This window comes from Lagopus muta, chromosome 1, assembly GCF_023343835.1.
Source record: "Lagopus muta isolate bLagMut1 chromosome 1, bLagMut1 primary, whole genome shotgun sequence".
Taxonomy (NCBI): domain Eukaryota; kingdom Metazoa; phylum Chordata; class Aves; order Galliformes; family Phasianidae; genus Lagopus; species Lagopus muta.
The window spans coordinates 66,758,573-66,769,395 of NC_064433.1; positions in this window are offsets into that span (position 1 = coordinate 66,758,573).

Genomic DNA, 10,823 nt, shown 5'->3' on the forward strand with positions numbered 1-10,823 from the left:
TATTTTAGTTGGCCTGTTAAGGAATGTGCTTTCCAAGGAGCAGATCATGTGTAGAGTACTGCTAGTAAGCTAAGTTTGTCCATTATTAAAAGAACCTCTGGAAAAAGGGTCAGACTTGTGGAGAAGGACACAGGGCTACTGCAACTCTGGTTTCTCAGTGTAAAAAAGGCTGTGCCCAATCCCAATGACTCCCTGGTCTCTTCAGGTTTTAAGTTCTTCAAGGCAGGGAATGACTTCTCACCTAGCTTTGCACAGTGGGATTCTAATCTTGATGGTGGCCTCATAATGTTCACCTAGTTCTAATTAATAATTAAACATTATTTAACATTCCTTCCTCTATCTGCTGGGTAACCTGCTGTATAAATGTATTAGTGGCATTAAATAGCAATAAAAATTCTCCATCTTATCACCAAGAAGCCCCAAGAAAGTGAAACTGGGTATTTTTCTTTTAGGCTTTTCTGCTTCCATCTGTCTCTGCAGCACATGATAAGTTCAGGAGAGATATTGGTGCACTGACCTACCAAACGGTTAGCCAGATCTTCACATAACAGGATCTGCTCAGTTCCTCTGGCTTCGGTCATATCTGTATCTTTCAGAGAGGTAAAAAGGGGAAAAAAGTTAAAAATTAATTCCTCTGCCAATGGAATGAATGTATCCTCTGGCATTTTCCTTCCTAGCAGAAGCGGTCAGGCAGTTATTCTGCAGTGGTGTACATATTGCTAAGAACGTCAGTAACAAGGTGCAGTGTACTGCGATGTGATTTTGCTGGTGAACTAATGAGAGAATTATTTGTGGGTTGTGAACAAGTGTGAGAATGAGTTCTAAACCCTTCAGAGGAAAAAAAATTCCACTGTTTTTGGGTGTACCAGCAGTGAATGCCATTCTTCTATCTCTTGATAAAAATAAGTGTAAATGTCAAGCCAAGCCAGCAATGACCTCTGACTTCTTTGAAAATGCCATGATTCTTTCAAAAGAGCACTTGGAGAGCAGGCTGAATGACTAACTGGTAGATTGTAACCCCTGGAAAATCCCAACGACTGTGTTGAAATCGCTGAACTTCCCCAAAGGCAGGATGAGTCGTACGGAACAGAGATGCCGGGAGCGGTGTAACGACAGTTCTGCCTCCCTCCACCACCTCAACTCCCCACATTTGATGCTCAGGGGAGGAAAGGAATGGGCAGAAATCATCCTCTTCTGCTTCTTGCCCCTTGAAACCTGAGCTGACTTTGAAGTATGTGTCCATGTTTTCCCTTCTCTGCCTCCTGGTCCCAAAGGCAGAGGTGTTAGCTCAGGGGCAGCTGCTGAGACTCACACATTGCTGGCCTAGGAAAACATTTGGGGTTGGGAGGGTCAGAATCCATAATCCCTCTGTCGACAGCAACCACAGAGACTGCTGCACTTTTTCTAGACCCTCTCAGTGGGAGACAGTTAATGGGTCTACAGATAAAGGCTTGCAGATGAATGTGATTCTGTGTGCATTGCTGGGCTCCGTAGCCTTGCAGCCTGTGCTGTCTCACTGCAGTGCAGTGTGAAGGGGCAGATATTCCTCAGTGTGACTGGAGATTATTGCATGCACATTAAGGAGCACCTGACAAAGATTTTCAGAGTCAGATAGTTTCTCAATATGACTATACATATATCAAACACACACATATATAACTCATATATATATATTCCTTTCAGAGTGATTAAGGTTTTATGTAACAAGTCAGCAATAATGATAACAGATTAAAATATGCTACTTATTTCAGGCTATTTAAAGGCAGGCTGTGACAGTTCCAGTCCTGCAAATATTCAACCAGAAGAAACCTTGCTGAGGGCTGCATGACAAGCTGTCCCGTGGCACCTTCAGTGTGCCTTTCCCCCTCTATTGAGACACAGGCCTCAGAAGAGGGATCCTCTTGGGCACTGTTTTCCAAACTGGCCCAGCATCTCTTCCTGGTGGAAGCAGCAGTGGCTGAGTGCAACCAAGCTGGAGGAGGTTTCTCTCATACCCTGGCATTCCCTGTTCTCTTATTTTCCCTGCAGACATAACTTAAGTGCTCTCTGGAAGTTCCTACAGGTGGAGTCTTCTTGAAGCCAGGACTCCTCGTCTGAACATCGATGCAGTAATAACCACGTACTCTCAATCTCTGTGGCCAATGTGGGCAGATTTGTTGTTGGTTGCTAAAGGCAACTGATGCTGATTGATGGTTTCCATGAACTTTCCACCAGCAGGGTGGAGCCTGGGCTGTCCTGTTTCCAGGACAGGCAGTGAGAGAAAAACAGACACTGGAACACCACAGAGGTACCTGCCCTGTTCCTTCAAACTTGTACACGTGAGTGGCTTGGAGCCACAGCAGCGTAAGGTGGCAAATACTGTACGTGGGAGTTTGTAGCTGATGCTGGCACCCCATTTAAAAAATAGAAAGAGAGCAAAATTTGTAAATCTCTAATGCAGGAATATGAAATCCCTGCTCTTTTCACTTTCTCACACTGCAGTCGTTAGGGTAAGACAAATCTCGTTTTAAATACTTATCGGAGGAAAAGCAAAGTATGAAAGAGATTTGCACAGAACTCCTTATCAGTGCTGGGTGTGTGTCTGTCTATCAGCCCTTCTGTGTCTATCGGCGCAGTTTTCTCTGCCCAGTTCATGCATTTCAGATGGTATGAAAGGATTTCACTGTGTACTTGAAATATTTTTCTCTAGATTTATTTTACCAGCATTTTTCTTTAACGTGCTTATTTGTCTCCGTTAAGGTCTGCTTTACATTACATAGTCTGTTTGTATTCTGTGCAGATGAAAAGCACATGGGTTTCCACTCATCCTTCATTGTAATGCTACTTTTTGAAGAAAAGCATCTTCGTGTGTTCTAAAAAAAATGTTATTTTTACGGTTTTCAAAAACCTGTTGATGATTCATTGGAAAACAGTGAAAAACATCATTTTCCCAGCTTTGCTTATACCCATTCAATCTCAGATCCTTCTGCCAAGGAGGTGCAAACCGGTTCTTGTAGGTGGGACTGGCAGCTCCATTGTTGAGCACATTTACCAAACATTAGCTATTTTAGCCATAATTTCCACTCTGAATATCTACCTAAACTTGAATTGTATAACAAACTCTTTGTCAGAATTTTCTATTATCTCTAAGGTCAGAGCCAGGCCAATGTCTTGCCTTGCCAAAATATTCTGGTAATGTTTCTCAGAGAGGCTTTTATGTCCCTTCTTTTTGAAAAGGAACACAGAATTTACTTTTGTGAGAGCCTGCCCAGTTTGACCACATTAGAAGGCTTTGAAAACATACAAGTTGCACCATCTGACAAAGACCTGTGGCCATATCTCTGAACGGCTATTAGCTTCCGGGCTAACAGAACGAGGACAACAACTTGCCTTGATCCCTTCCCAGCCATGCTGTCTCAGTCTCCTCCAAGTGTCAATTTTAACACTCACCAGGCCCCTCCATGATTTCCTCAATTCAGCCCACTAATCCCACAGAAAGTGGCTGGATTAGCTTTCTGCCAGTGACCAGTGTTGAGTCCAAGGGATACAGGAATGAAGGAGGATAGTGGAGGCAGGCCATTGGGAAGTAGAGGCAGGGACAGCTCGTGCTGCCTGGCAGTGAGCTTCACTGCTCATCTGCACTTGTAACTCTTGGCCTCAGTAAAGTTTCACAGCTTGATTTGCTGAAGATTTTGAAAAGCTCCCTTGCACCACACACCTGGCATCCTGGAGTCAAGCTGAACTTTGGTGTCAGTTGCAGTTCTGGCCCTTCTTGCCTGCGGATTAAGGCACCAAGGCAAAGAGCAGGTCCTTCTTCCATCATGCACTCTCAGAATTTCCCCTCCTCCTATATAGACACCATGAAGAGGGAAACTACCAGAACCGTATAGTGGTGTGAGGAGCAAGATGGGAGCAAGACAAGGAGATTATACTGTGGAACAGCACCTGAAGCAGAGAACAGAGACCTGAGACTTACAGAAGTTGGATTGGGTAGCTGGGCGTGACAGGGATTCGGAGTATGGGAGCTGTAGCTGTCTGTCAAATTAGAGAAACCTAATAGCTAAACGTAACTGGGGCCCCTGGGAATGAAGCTTGGGTTACAAAACCCATCCAGGATGGTGGGTGAATAGGTAGTTAGCACTTTGCTGAGTAACATCCTGAGAAAGAAGAGGAAGAGCAGGAAATACCATGCTTCAAAGAGACAAGCAGAAGACCGTGTCCACTAAAGCATGGAGACTGCAAATCAGGAACCTCATACTCCACCATTTTCTTGCTGTCATCAAATGCCTGCAAAACCCACAACCAGAGTGTGTGTCGTGCCTCCCCAGTGCAAGCTCTAAGTCATTCTTAGCACTCCATTTGCCCAAATGTCAAAAATGCTTGAGCAGAAGAGTGTCCCTATCTCGCTGCTGATCACTCCGGACAGCCACATGTTAACAGGGTTCAGCGAGAAAGGGCAAACAGTAATACAGTATAAAAATATGCACTTGAAATTCAGAAGGCTTCAGTTCTCTATGATCCTGTTTCATGTTCTTCATACGCATCACAATATTCACTACAACAGTAGCTTTTTTGTTGTTGTTCTTGTGACCCTTAGTATACAGAGTATAGATGTGCAATAAGGGCCAGTTTGGTCAGGTTTCTATAATGGCCTCATATATACAGAATGGCCACATATAGGTATAGAAAATGATCTTATAATAATCTAATTGTGTATGTTCAGTCACACTGCTACACCACACTGCCCAAATGTTTAAAAGGAAATTTGGTTCCCAAACTGCTATGTTGCCTAAAGTTCTCAAGATTTCCCTTAACTTACCAAACATGGCAGGGTGTTTAAACTAAGCCTTAGGACTACCTACTGAAACAAATGCACAGGTGAAACAAGTGCTCATGTGACCTTTTCCAGCAATTCTGCTTATACTGCCTCATTGCAGCTATGAATACTTCATCATTGTTGCAGATAGGATAAATCCAGTCATTGCAAAAGCTGACCAAATTGGTGCAAATCTAAGGGGAGTTATGATCTGAGGACGCTACATCAACTTCATGTAGGCTAACAAGTAGTTTTCAGGATGCAGAGACTTCTGATTATTCCTCATTTTAAGCTAGGTTTAATCTGAGATTCAGTATTTAAAGCCTATGTTTTGTAATATTCATAGCCTTGGATATTCAGCCTTGGAGTAATCTGTTTTTCCAGATTACAATAGGATGAATACAATTAACAATGGGATTGTCCTTCTGTCCTCCAAACCTGATAAGGATTATTGCAGCCACTTTAATGTTTAGTTAAGACTTTATTTAGAGGAAACCACAACAAACAGAGCAATCCAAACCTTTAGAAGAACAGCCAAGTCAGGCTCTTCAGTTCAGGCATTACCAATCTTTAGTGAGTTTGGGGCTGAGGGACAAAGCTGTCCCAGTGCACAGAACTTCCAGTTCTTTGGAGTATTCTCTCCAGGCTGTGTGTAGTTCAAACTAAATGTCTGAATCATGTCTTCTGAGCCCCAAAGTGCATTCCTGTTTCAGAGAAGGCCTGGTTGCTTTCTCAGGTCCCTGAAATCACATTATCGTCTGGATATTCCTTGTTACTACAGTCTGTAGGGATGGCGACAGTAGCCCTGTTGTGGTCATGCTATTTGTGCTGCAGAGATAGATTTTGCGATTTTCCAGTTGTGGGAGATATTGTAATTCAAAGATTTTTTTTTTGTTTTTCTATTTCTTTGCATCAGTTGGATCATCACCCTTTTGTATTCTGCTGCTCTTTACGGTCCTACAAAGATTAGTTCTCCTGGGCACCCATTTCCACCTTTCACCATTCCCATGCCAGTCCTCCTGGGCCTCAGCAAAGCCCATACCTCACCTTCAGCCTTTACCCTAGACCACATCCCTTCATCATATTTGTCCCCAAATCCTTCTTTCCCCTATCTCTGAGCAACCTGTTGACTGCTCAGTGTGCCATCAAAGTATTTTTGTGTGTGTGTGTGTGTTGTTTTTTATTAGCTAATACATCATGCTGTAGCTATAATATGCAGAGTAGCGTTTCACTGCATAATTTAAAGGCTGGATGCATTTGTCTTTTCTCCAGAAAGCTCCTCTGAAGGGTTCACTCGTGAGTCCAGAAGTTTATTATGAAGACGAACAATATACCAAGGTAAAATTTTTATAGTTTTTACAATGCAAATTGCTTATGGCCATTTTTCATTCTGGTACCAAGAGAAATACAACCCTTACAATTGTGTATGATTGTCTTTTTCTGGCTCTCTGTTGGTATCCTCAGCTTGTCATTCTTGCAGGTTTCTACAGAGAGTAAAGATAAGTTAAAATTTGCTAGAACTCTGTATGTCCCAGAAACAAACACAGATCTGCATCTAAAATTTGCACGTATTGCTACCTAGTTTTATTTGGTCCTGGACAGACTGCTTCCCAGGTGGTTCTAAGGTATGCAGCAGAAATCAGGGTAGGGGAGAATCAAACATATTTCAATATGAGGCTCAGGGAAGACCTTATCACTCTCAGCATCTACCTGAAACGTGGTTGCAGCAAGATGGGAGTAGGATGATAGGATGAGAGGTAATGGATTTAAGTTACGCCAGGGGAGGTTCAAGTTGGATATTAGGAAAAGATTACTCTCAGAAAGAGAAGTCAAGCTCGGGGAAGTGGTGGAGTCACTGTCTCAGGAGGTCTTCAAGAGATGTGTAGATGTGGCGCTGAGAGACCAAGTTTAGTGGGTACAGTGGTGATACACCCATGGTTGGAGTAGATGATCCTAGAGGTCTTTCCCAACCTTAATTTTATAACTTTATGATTCTCTATATTCTTTTCTAATATTGAGTTTACGATGCATAGAGGACCAAGGTACAATGTGTAGTATCAGCAGAAAGTTGGGAATGCTCTATTGCCAGTATAAAACATTCAAAAAATTGTAATTTTGAGCTTAATAATAATGAAATTGGCTTTCAAATAACTAACTAAACATTTGAAGTTGTCTTCAGCTTTTTCTGAATACAAGGACTAGACACTGCCTGTTGTGTAGTGTTTGACCACTAGCACAAAGGACTGTAGAAAACAATAAATATTATACGTTGCACCAAAGTTACAGTTTTTAACCTGCAATCTGTGTGTTCAGTGTATATTTAAAGGGTCTGCAGAGGGTAACTAAGAAAAGCAAACCTATTTCCTGTAGCATTAAATCACTGTGCAGGAACTGTCACTTCCATTGGAGAATGTTTTAAAGTGCTGCAAATTGTAAAAGGTTGAAAAATATGTTTCGGGAGATTCTGAGTTGAACTTTCAACTACTTAAGCAATGTGAGGGCCCCAGTTCTACTGAGGTTAACTGGGATTTGTTCTAAATCCCATGGGTGCTTTGGAAAGTTCAAACCAGAATTTCTGGATGAGTGGTTTCAACTGCATATAATGTGCAGAGCTTGTTGGGTTTTGTTTGTTTAATTTTTTTTTCTTTTTTTCCAGTGGAGGTGTAAATCCCTGCATGTAGAAATTAAGCCTATGCATAGCAAGCTAGCATTTTTTTATTACCTTCTGCAGACCCCTTACTAATATTCCATGAGTCTTGGCATTTTCAATTATAGATGCTGCCTGAGCTTTTAGTGGCTTGCTCCTGTTCCTCAGCTAATATTTCTGAGAAGGGATTTTAGTGATCATTTTGGCTTGGGAGTAGTTAGTTAAACTGTCAAGTAAATGATGAATGGAATCTGCACCCATGTGTTACCACAAAGATGCCTTGCAGACATTTCCTCAGATTTTAAGGCATCTGGTGAGAACTTTCTTACGTCATGAAGTATAATAGAAGAATAGTAATGATTAGCAGTTGTATCACAGTATACTTTTCCAAGACCTTTTTGCTTGGATGTTTATAAACCTCTGCTGGAAGAAATACAATAACTCACAGATGGGAAAACTAGAGAAGAGGTGAAGTTGAAGTTGCTTGCTTTCACCACAAATCCTTCTTCAAACCAGAGCCCAATTCAGATTCTGTGCTCAGGTCCAAACTTTATAATGAAGACATTTTTTATAAACAAGGAAAAAAGAGATTTTAGCTCCAAAACTCTCATGATTTCTTGGCAGTAATACGAAAATCCATGCAGTTATTTTGAAATTATTTTACAAGTCAAAAACTATGAGAATTAATTTTTCTCATCTGTCTTTCTCAGGTTAAAAGTCACCGAATATCAGGAGATGAGCATGTGAAAAAATTAGGATTGTAATTAAAGAACAAGCAAACAAAAATACTGTATTGTGCAAAATGAAAGCAAGCAGTTCCCAACTATAAATGATTTCTTGATATTTCTCTTCAGCTCCTATGCCTAAGGCCAAATCAATCCTTTCAAGGAATCATCTACAGGAAGGATAACGTTGCTCAAGCTCTGACTCAAGGTCAGTCCCTGGGACACTACTTGCTAGCTGCCCAAATCCTGCCTTGCTCCGAGGCTGTGTTGCAAAGATTGTTACTCATGGTGTGGACTGATGGAACCTAGAGTCTCTTTTGCAGAAAAAAATTACATTTCCTACTTCATGTCATTCTGCATGCAGAGAAGGCTCCCTGTACATTCAGGAGAAGCAGATAACATCAGAGCTTCCCAAACCTCCACAGGGATTAAGAAAAGAGAAGGTTTTGGGAAGAGGTTTGTGTCGGTGGTGCCTATTAGAAGCTAAATATCTGGAATGATTTGTGGTCTTGAAATGGTGGGTATAAAGTTGAACACTTAGTGCTGAACTTTGCAGGTATTATTTTAATATTCTTAGGACTGGCTTAGAGCTGCAGTAACTAACTTATTTCAACATAAAGCAAGTTTTCTTCATATACCCTTTCCCTCTCACCTAGTTTGGCATTCACATGAGAGAAGTCACTGCACAGATTACCTGTCCGGAAGGGAAACCACAGCCTGGGTGGCACAGCTGTCAGGAGCAAGCCCCAGCCAGCTTCCAGACCGTGTCACACTGCTGCCTGCTATCAGCAGACATTGCTCTTTCCTCCTCACTCATAGCCATAGATTTTCTGTCATCATTGTCTTTTTCCAGGCTCTTCACACCTTGTGCAGCAACCTCTGCAGTTCAGCATTGATTTGATCAGGGATTTATTCTTCTTCCTTCTTTCTACTTAAAAGGTCTGAGAACTGTGGGATAACTGCAGTGCTTTTACCTCCAACCCTTACAGCAATGGGGCTGAGGCAATCTTTCCTTTCTGGTGTTCCCACCTAGAGTCTCCTGGCTGAAGCAGTGGACCTGCAGGGATGACCCCAGGCAGCCATGTAAGCTAGAGCATCCTTCCTCCAGCCTGCCTCTAGCACCATGCTGCTTTGCTGATGTGGCTGTTTGCCAGCGTGTTGGTCCTCCAAGGCTCATTACACTGAAGCAGCTCACTCCCCAGCCAAGTTATTAGGGTCAGTGGCTAGTCTCCTTGCTGGTGCAGTTTGTGTAGCCTTCAGGTTTGACTGCTGAAAGTTCTGCTTGTGTTTTTCCTGTGCTGCTATCACACAGACTGGGGACACTGCAACTCTCCCTCCATCACTTGAATGAATTACTGTGATCTGGGCAAGATAGTCATTTCAACTGCAAAGATCTACTGAGAGATAACTTAGGAAAGGGTTATTTGCATTACAGGCCTTCCTCAGATCTCTGCTCTACTAGTTACTTGTTGGGGCATCCGCATTGGCTTTTTGCACATTGTGAAAGCTCTTCTGTGTAAGAGATTTCTATATGCATGTGGCTGCACAGTATCTTGTACACACTTAGTGAAGTTAGCAGGCACCTCTGTGACGTGCTGCAATGCCAGCCGGTAAATAAGGTTTGATTTGTTCTGTTTTTCTGAGTACTCTTCAGTGCTGCGTCTTTCCATGCTGCCTTCCCAAATGATTATTGCCACTGCACTGCACTCCTTGCCTTTGTACATAGGCAGCTCTGATAATGCAGCTGTCTTACTGTATGTTACCAGCTTGACTCATCACAGCAAGACCTCCAAAGCCTCCCTGGAACTTCTGGCAGATATTATCTCTTCCAAGTATAATACATTACCTGTTAATAAATCAGTATGTGCCCAACCTTAATGACCCAGGAAAATGTAATGTTTAAAATTGATGGTATCCTTTTAAAAGAACTTAACCCGAGATATGTCTTATGCAAACTGTAGAGTGTGTAACAGTAATATCTTCCTTGAAATGACTGAATGATCTGCCTCCAGCTTATAGGAGATTTACTTTTTTAAAGATGCAGTATATAGAACAAGAGTTCCAACCTTCCCTTTTCATCGCCTCATACACCAGAAAGGGCACTCGGGTTCACGTATTCTCTCTGGGCTATTTTGCTGCTACATAGTTTAAAAAATGCAATTTTGGAGTTATGCACTCTACATTCGCATAGTTATTCTTACTGCTACACAAACAGTGCTCCCCATTTAAGGGCCATAAAACTGCCCTTGGTCATAGCGTGGGACTCACATGAGTCCCGCTTCTGGCAGAGTTTGGCCTTAGTGTGTTATGGGTTGCAGAAAAACTTGTAACAGATTCCATTACATATATCAATGTAAATTTGTCAACCAGTAACAGGTATAATGGCGTTCGAGGAACATACTGTTCATTTGTTAGGAGGTCTGTTTGGTTTACTGGAATCTATGAAAGAGTTTAATTTTTCATACCCTTCATTAAAAAGGACCACAGGGAGGAGAAATCATGAGTAAGCAGAGCCATAAATATATTACAGATGTGTAGAGGTTTCTTTGGGGACTGTAGTCAGAAATCATTTGCCCAGAGCTGTCTGACACTCATACAAGTTTCCTGTGTAGTATTCATTACACAGGGGGATTTCCCCAAGTTACTTGGAGGCAGG